The following is a 9,895-nucleotide window of genomic DNA, read 5'->3' on the forward strand; positions in this document are numbered from 1 at the left end:
TCTTGGCCTATGGGAACTGGTGTGTGTGTGTGTGTGTTAATGTGTATGTGTTTGCATATCGTTTGAGTTTAAAAACCCATAAAATTTTCGTATCTCAAACATTCGAAATGTTTTATGGCAGAAACGCATAATGCACTGACCTTGAGATATAAACTGCAGCACGTATTTAGATTGCCCAAAATACGGGTACTAAAAAAATCAAGATTTAATCAGTAAAATAAGTCAAAATCTGGGCCTATAAATTTCGATTGAAATGCTGCGTTGAGTTATTGACGAAATTAATAACAAACAAACCAAAAACAAAGCGAACACAATAAACAATAAAACATCAAACAAAGGTGAATAAACAAAAAGTGTGTCAAATGCATAATGCAGCACGGACCACAGCATTTGGCGCATGAAGCGTGCAGCAAACAAAAGCCCCAAAAAGCAATAAATCAACATTTTTCATATGTTCAAGATATTTTGCAAATTAATTTCGGATTTGAAGTCTTTACCATGCACTGCAGTTGACGAGAGTAACTTTGGAGTTGCATTAAAGTAAGTGCGAGTGTGGCATGCAATCTTAATTGCTGGCCAAACAGTGAAGAGCAACAAACGATCGATATTTCTTGCGGCGAATTTTGAACTAACGAAGCTTGGCAATGAAATTAAAATACAATTAACCCGGTTGCAAGCATCGCTGATGTTGCAAGCAATGCAAATGTAAAAAACATTAACATCACAACGCTTTATGGCAGCTGCAATTGCTCTTGTTGTTGCTGTTAATGTTCGCACTTACCATGTCATAGTTAAAGACACATACAGACCATATCAGCCCCTTGTCGGGCCGAGTAAGTAAGTAAAAAATTGCAACAGAATTCGCAAAAACACAACACCACTGTAAGCCTTGCAACAAATGTTGCTGTTTGGCGTGAACAAATCTGTTTTTATGTATTTATATTTGTATTTGGATAGCATAAACATCAACATTACAGATTTGTTGCCATTTATATGGACTGGTCGAAGCACACTACTAAAATATTACACTTCTAATATGAGATTTATGACTTCAAATTCTACAATAATTTGCTATTCTAGGGGCTCAAACAACCCAAAAGCTTATGCATTTCTTATGAATTATGATTGGTCTTAGTGACACATATTCTTGTATCTAAGTAACGCCCTTTTGCTACCACACACCCGTACACCCGTAGATGAGATTCTAGTTGTATGTTTAAAATGATTTTAAACGTTCGATTTGACGAAAGAAACTAAATTCTTAATATAAAGTATAGTTTTCAATAGATAAGTTTTTACCGAAAAGTAAATAAATAGCAACAAAATTTTTTATTATTTTTAATTATTTAAATTTTTGACCAGAATTTATTTATACAGCTCAGTTTAGTTTTTAGTTTTTACTGTGAAAGTTCATTAACAAATTCACTTAATGTGGTCTATTATAATGAAATCATAAACCAGCTATAGAATAATTGAATTAAAAACTTATATTTTTATTTATTTATTTGTTTTGTTTTTTTGTTTTAATTATAAAATTTCAATACTATTCTTTTGTAGAGGTATTATATATTGAATGATTTCATTACTCATTCTTATGTATAGAGTCTAATCTAAGAACGAAATGTCATGCTAATGTTACTCCACGATCCTCTCAGGTTGTATATTTTTAAAACTAACTTGTGTGGTTTTTAAAAAAGATTATGTTTGTAAGATCCATATTTGGCATTGCGCATAGGTTACAACATCCAAGGTGAAATATCCATTGCTCTCTTATTATAGTTTCTGTAACTTTTTTTAATCGAGCCCGTTAAATAGAAAGTTCAATCTCATACACAATTTTATTTTTGTATAAAAACATATAGGTAATTCATAAAGGTAGCACAAAAAGTAATCATTTACTCAATACCAAGAATAATAAGAATTATGAATGGTATTGCAATATTTTTATTTCTACTGAATATAAGAATAATAATAAACATAAGGCATTATTGGCATTATTGGCAGATCTGAAAATTTTCTTAAAAATTTTTTGATTATATATTTCTTCTCTTCTACTCTGCAGCTACTGAAATTCTGACAATGTCTTAAATTTGATGCACGCGGATCTTCAATTAATTATACCTTGGCTATATTAGTTTCAATTTTCAACAGCCAACCGTAGCCTTGTCTTAAGCTCGAATGATTTTTTACGATAGAACAAATATATTTTATTTGATACAATTTAATTAATTTAATCACTGCGAAATTTATTCTGACATTGAAAAATTATTATTTATAATAGTCATTGTCCATTTCAAAGAATTCTCCATTGAATTCCAATTCTTAAACTATATTTTATAATTAGATTTATCTAAAGGATTAAAGAATGACTTTCCATTATATTATTGTGTCTTCCCAACTGCTTAAACGCTTTGACTGGAATGTTTTCTTGAGTCAACTAAACAGTTTCTAAGAAGTTTCAAGGAACTAATTAAGGTAAATTCGATGGCTATTCAATGATATTCGTATCGTTCTTGGTCAAAAACTAACAAATAAGAATGGCAGTGTGCAGTTAATGACAAATATGTCAATTTCTTTGTGAAATCGTTACCTTATGGCTGTTCTTGATAACGTCAACTAATGGTAAATTGAGAAACTTATTGGGCAAGATTGTATACAATTGTGGTACATATTGCAAAAAGTCAAATACTTTCCTAAATTCCAAAGATATGTGCAATTTCAACATTTTGTAAAATAACTTTTGATTTAGTGAAAATAATGGATAAACATTAATTGATAAAACATTGCTTATTAGTGGGTACGAATACTGTCGAAGTAAAATAAAAGATTGATTATCTATAAGATAATAAGATCTCTTTCTCAAGAAAACGAGTTCTCTTTTATTGGTATGAATTTAAAGATATTCAAATAAAATACAATGAAAACAACCATTTTCTCACTGATTGCTTATATAAAGCTTTTTAAACATTCTAAAAATTGTCTTAAATTCTATAAATTAAAGCTACAAAAAGTAGCTAATATCAAAGATATTTGTTTTTAAAAAAATGTCAAATCATAAACCGCAACTCATTATTTAATCTACGCACGTCTTAGTCAGATTTAGTACAATGAAAGGTATGGTAGCAACCCATAGAAGAAATATGGATTCATCAATATACTCCTGGAACAAATCTGTAGGCAATTCAATGACCAATAACACGCAAAAACCATTAATAGCTGGCCAAACAGTTTAAAATATCAGATTAGCTAATGGGGAATTTGAAACCCTTAACTTAACCATAATACTCACTACAACAACAATTACCACACTTAATATTACAATTAAAATAATTATAAATGCTAAGTTAATAACAGTAAATTGCGACAACAGCAACAACAATAACAACAATAAAAATTATACTGGAGGTGGAAGAGAATCCTCATCTTTTATTAGATAGAAGATGAAAATATGAATGAATGACTCCAATGGTTAATGAATCAAACCGGCTATTGTATAATAATATTAGGATGAGTACGTCAACACGTTCATTGTATTTAATATATTAACTTATTGTGTAGCTCATTAAAGCAAACATTTGCTACTGCAAAAATAATCAATTAAAAGTAAAACACTCAAAATCTGCAAAACCCGCGAGCAGAGGCGATTCCGCTCGACGCTTGGCAGCAAACAAATTCAATGGAAAACATTAATCAAATTTGTTTTGTTGCCGTCGCTGCTGTTGTTTGACTTGTGAATTTAAAGGCGCGAAAAAACTGTTTGCAACAGATACTTTTTCATAGTTCCATTTTTTTTTATCAAAACAAAAAATTGTACACAAAAATTTTTTTTAAAAAGTGAGATGTCCAACAATGTCAGTCGTTCCATTAAAGGCGCTCCTTTGTTTCTCGTGGCACCGGGATCTCGTGTACCTATCTGTGTGCTGAAGGAGACGTCTAGATTAATGTACCATTTGATTAGGAATCTGTGAAATTAATTGTGTTTTATTTCGCTCTGAATGTTGTTTGTTTTGACTCAGAACTGCAATTGTAATCAAAATTTAAATGCTTTGATTGATTGCAACTCTAGAAAGTATGTCTCCGAAAGTAACTTCTTTTCTTTTAAATGGTTAATATTGCATCGTTATTGCATAGTTATAATAAAAATAGGATTCCGATTCACTTCAGAAAGTGTGGAGTAATAGATTGTTTATGAAAATATGATAAAAACATTAGTAGCAATTTAGAAAGCAAATAAACTGCAAATATTTGAGGTGATAGCAATTTAAATAAGATAAATATGTGAAAATAGGCTAAATAGATTGAAACATTAATATATTTTTGCAATTGAAAAATTGTGCAAACAATTTTAATGTAATATACGCAAAATGTATTCAGAGTGACTTTTACAAAAAATAGATACAACATATAGATAACGTGTATCTAACATATAAATAACTTCAATATACCATAATGTATCCAAACTTATTTTGGAGGTTACAAAAACCACCTCTAGGAGTGATCAATAAAGATTCCAACCATTGACTGTGAATGTCATAAAGCTGAGAATTCCATTACAGTAACCAGAGAAGAGGTAGGAGATAAATAGAGTTAGAAAATTCAGTTCATTTAAGTCAGAAAGCATAGACAATAATTAAAAGAGAAAAACTGAGAAAGAAAGAAATACTACATAAGTGCGGTTGACAGGTTACTTATAGACCCTTTAATCGGAAATGAGAAAGCAGTAATTGTAAGGAGAAATGATGGGAACATATGAATGCAGCTAATCCAAGTATAATAATGGATATTGGGGCTGCTTATACCTCATACTAAGTCACGGATAATAATTCATCTGCTAGGTTGGAGAACAAGATGTAGATCATATAGCCGGCTGAGGTACTTCTGAGCAAGTCCTAATAGGTAATCGTCAGTGCATGTAATCTGTGTTTAAAATATTAAATTTTTTAGTCATTTAAAACAAATCCAAACTCAGTATTTATCATCTTTGAATAATACTATATTATTCGTTAGTCCTATTGCCAGAATATCATCAACGTACTCCAACCAAGATATAATATTATCAGTAAAAGATGGTGTTAGTTTATCAGTTACACAAATAAAAAGAGAGAGACACATTACTGATAGGACATCTTACACATATTAGTCGAAAATGAAGTTGTTATATATAATTCAGCATTCCGGTGCAAAACTGTTATACACATAACTTGACTATGTGTTACTAGATGGTGCTGTAAGTGGTTTTTTGAATTGCTGTTAGACAATTGTGTTAAGGGTTGTTGGTACTGGTCTGTCAATATGATGATAGTGATAGATAGTGATAGTGATAATAGAAAGATGTGTAAAAGAATATCAGTAAGATGAAATTAATTTTCTAATTCTTATTAGATCTAATAATGATTGTATATATTCTTAACCAACCCCGGGGATATTAAGAGTTCACCCTTCAGACAACTGTAGAAATAAGTAATTAGTATTTATAAGTCGACCAATAAAAAATAATTTTTTATTAATTTAGAAAAGTAAAAACAGTAATGAAATTTTATTGATCACAATCACAAAAACTTGTATAAATAATAGAAACAAAGTAAGGTCTTTAACCCTAATAAAGACCTGTGTCCTCAAGTCTTTAACTTATTTTTATTCGTTATTTATTAATGTTAATTATTAACGATTAATAATTATATTTAATAATTTAATAATCAATTTAATAAACAATTTAATAATCGTATTGATATACGTACCTAAGTCATAAAAATCTTAAGCAGTTGGCAGTAAACTTACAAATATTAAACGACTGTCGCATGAATTGCTTTATGATATTGCTTTTTAATATAACCAGATCTACAAAGATAAAAATTTACAATTTTTTACTGTTGAAAGATAGTAAAACCAGATCTATAGAGACTAAACATTAAAATATTTCACTCTTGAAAATGAGTATAGTATATATTTTTTATGAACTTTTGTGTATGTTAAACTATCCGAAACGAAAATGCTGTGTAGAAATATAGTATACATCAAAATTGAATTAATGGTTAAAATAATATATATGTGCTTAAAGCAATGACAAAATCCTAAGTCAGGCTAACCCATTTTGACGCCATCTATATGTCATATTTAAAAACTATTAAGAAAACCTTAAAAAATTTCACATTGGTTCTTAAAATTAAAGTCAATTAAATATTATTTCTATTAAATATTCTCCAAAAATCTTATGAACACCTAAAGACAATGGGGATACATTTTTTAGATACATATATCAATCACTACCTATGCCCTAACACTCTTAGTTCATTATGACTTATTTATTCATTTTTATGTATTGAATTTTAGTGAATATTATCTAACACATCAAGAACTCTAAAAATATAGTTATTTCAATAACATATAAGTACAAAACTTCTACAAAATTGATTAGGTTTGATTGAAATCTAAAAGAATGTCCTCCATGTCATTATGCCATTACTTAAATGACTCTCTTAAGAACTTGACCGAAATTCTTTGAAGCTGCACTCTTATGATCTTAATTTATTGTTTTTTATTGTATATTATAAAATATTTTAAATTCGTTCGTGCTTAACAATATTTTGCACTTTGAACTTGAATTACTACGGATCTAGCAGGTCTAAAAGTAATACAGGAAAAGCAAGCTTCACATAATTATCTAACGACAAATATATTAACAATAAAACATATTTTTAAAAATATTTTGAAGAATTATGTATTGGTTAAACAATTGATCAATAGGCCGTACAAAAATATGTAACTACCGACATTAATAAAATGTATAAAAGAGAATAAAATAAATTCTGGGATAAGCAGATATCTTTCTCAAACAAACTTTTTTCCTTATTTATTTATTTATTTATTTATATATTATATTTGTTCCACAATCAGTACTTGTGAAGTAAAATTATTCATTTATCCCAAATGAAGTGAAAGGAGTTAATGAGTAGGAAGCACGCAGTTTTTAAAGGAATTGTGTATGAGAAATATAAATTTAATCACTGCCATCAGCGGAATGTACCCATCCAATTATCTGGTATTAAGTAAGAAAATAAAATTATTTATTGATTACTAATGTTTAGATAGTTTGATTATATTTCCTTATTAGTAACCATCTCATTTATGACCAACAAATTTAAAGCTGTAAAAATTACTGAAATAGTGCCTGTCCACCTGTGAAATCCATTATTGTTCTCATAACGTTTTAATATATTATTAATAATTATAATTAAAAATAACATATTTAATATATACGAATATGTGCTGACTTTTGAACAGTTGGAAGTTGTAAAACTTTCAATCGATTTGATTAAATTTAATGGCACTGAAATTGCAATAAAATATGAATTTCTCTTCTCCAAATTGATGAACTTCTTGTAGTGAAAATGCATTAAGAAAATTTTATTGGAAAACTTAAAAGCTTTTAAATGCAAGAAAAAGCATTAAATTTCGTATTTAATTGCAAACGGAAAAACCGCATATAAAAACACATTAAATGTGCCGCATTAATGCTCGCGCAAAGGACGATCAATCGTTCGCTTTACTTACTATGAGCTCAGGTGGTTCATATAAAATTATTCAACAAAAACGTAACAAAAAACTAATGAAATTAATGTTCATTTCACGTAATTAAGCAGACGAAATTAATTTATAAGACGTGCCAATAAAATGTAGCGCACTAAAATCTAACGGCATAAAAATCTAACAAGTTGGCGTGGACGTGCAACATGCAACTGTTGCCGTTACTGGTGTTAACTGTTACAGATACGCAACGCTGCAGACTAGTCAATACCGCTGCCAATGATCGCCAGTATCGTCGATTTGTGCTGCTATCGATCAGGCCGTCCCGTTTGCTGTTGTTGCTCTTGTTGTTGTTTTCGTCGCTACCAAAAAGTGACAGTTTCCAGTCAGTCACAGTTGATTTAGGTTTCTGCAAACAGTGTCCGGTCTATTGATCTGTCACATTGCCGCATTGCAGCATTGCAACATTGCGGCACTGCCACATTGCAATGTTAATGGCAGCGCAACGCCACCACTGCAATTCACTTTCGTTTGCTGCAACATGATTTTGCTGTCGTTGTTGATATTTTTATGTTGCTGATCTTGTACATTTCTTTTTTCACATATTTTATTTTTTTGTTTTTGCATATTCTTGGTTTTCTATTTTATATGATTTTTTTTCTATTTTAAGAGGCGAAAATATAGCAATTGAAATATTTATGTCGAGTTTACACCTATGTCAAGGTAATTGAAGTTTGTTGGCAGCAACTTTCCCAAGTTTTATGGTTTCGAAACTACAATTTGAAAAGCGGTTACTAATATTGTGTTTTATGTTCATAAATGCATAAATCAAAATTTATTTTAATTATATATATTTAACACATTTTACTTTGCTAAAGTAGTAGTATTATTTGACATATTAAAGTAAAGATAGTTTTAATACTAATCGTGATTTAAAAATTTTTTTTCCATATTCAAAACTTCTTTAAAACTACACTAATGAAATAAGCTTTTACATTAACACCGTTGCCTCAAAAACTTTGTAAGTGTATTTTGTATACATATAACGCTGCAGAACACGTTTCATATAACTTATCTTATAAGTCAGTCAAAGACTAGGAAACACGTAACGCAGCGACACATGGACAAATAGGGTTGGATCAACAATGAATTTTAAGGGAATAACATATATAGTTTTATAGTGGCGGCTTATTATACGATGGCCTTATTCCAGTTTTAGCACGCTGGATATGGATTATCGTATAATATATATCTGATTGTCTTATCACAAATATTTATGCTTTACGATTGAAGCTCATTTAACAACCTCTGCGCTTTAAATTTAAGAGAAGTTATCTTATTTGTATGTGAAAACGCCTCTATAATACGATGAGCTTTATCAGCAAAGATTGCAGCCTTACGATTGAAGCTCATTTAACAACCTCTGCATTTTAAACTAAAATTAAAATTATAATTATAATTAAGTATATTATTGTAATTAATAAATTATAATTACATTGTTATTATAATAAATTCAGTTGCAATCTTAACTAAGTTTTTTTATTAAGACATGCGATTATAATTATAATTAATTATAACTAAGTACACTATTATAATTAATTACAGTTATCATTATACTTGAATTCTCATTAAAGTTTGATTATTAAGACTTACGATTATAATTTTAAGTAATTATAACGAAGTATATTATTATAATTAATTAGAGTTATTATTATACTTAAAATTTTAATAAATTTTGATTATTAAGACTTACGATTATTATTATAACTAATTATAACTATGTATATATATAAATTTAATTCATTATAATTATTATTTTAATAAATTATATTTTTAACCTTAATAAAGTTCAATTATTTGAACTTAAGATTCTAAGATTGTAATTAATTATATATGATTTATTATATAATTATTTTGCTTATTATAAGCTATTGTATTTAATAAAGATGTGTTTAGAACTTTTGTGAACTACAATCTCTATTTAAAGTCACTTTATTTACGTTTGTTTTCCAAACTATAAACTGAATACACCTATATTCAAATAATTTTTTATTTGTTTAAAAATAAATAATAAAAAAATAATTTAAAATTTTTTAAATTTTATTATTTTAATAATTTTGTTACATTAATGTATAACTCCCGGACGTGTGCACAAACAAAAAAAATATTTTTATTTAATAAAAACGTAAAAATACTAAAATTATTTTAGCAAAAAAAAAAAAATAATACATAAGCACAAGTCCTAAAAGCTTAACACCAAACTACATATTAACAGTGACAGCAGCAACATTTAAATACAACACGTCGATGTCAACGTTAACAACATGTTGCTGAACGTATAATATAATAAACATTATCATTAGCAACATCA

Source organism: Teleopsis dalmanni, chromosome 2 (assembly GCF_002237135.1).
Source record: "Teleopsis dalmanni isolate 2A chromosome 2, ASM223713v2, whole genome shotgun sequence".
NCBI lineage: Eukaryota > Metazoa > Arthropoda > Insecta > Diptera > Diopsidae > Teleopsis > Teleopsis dalmanni.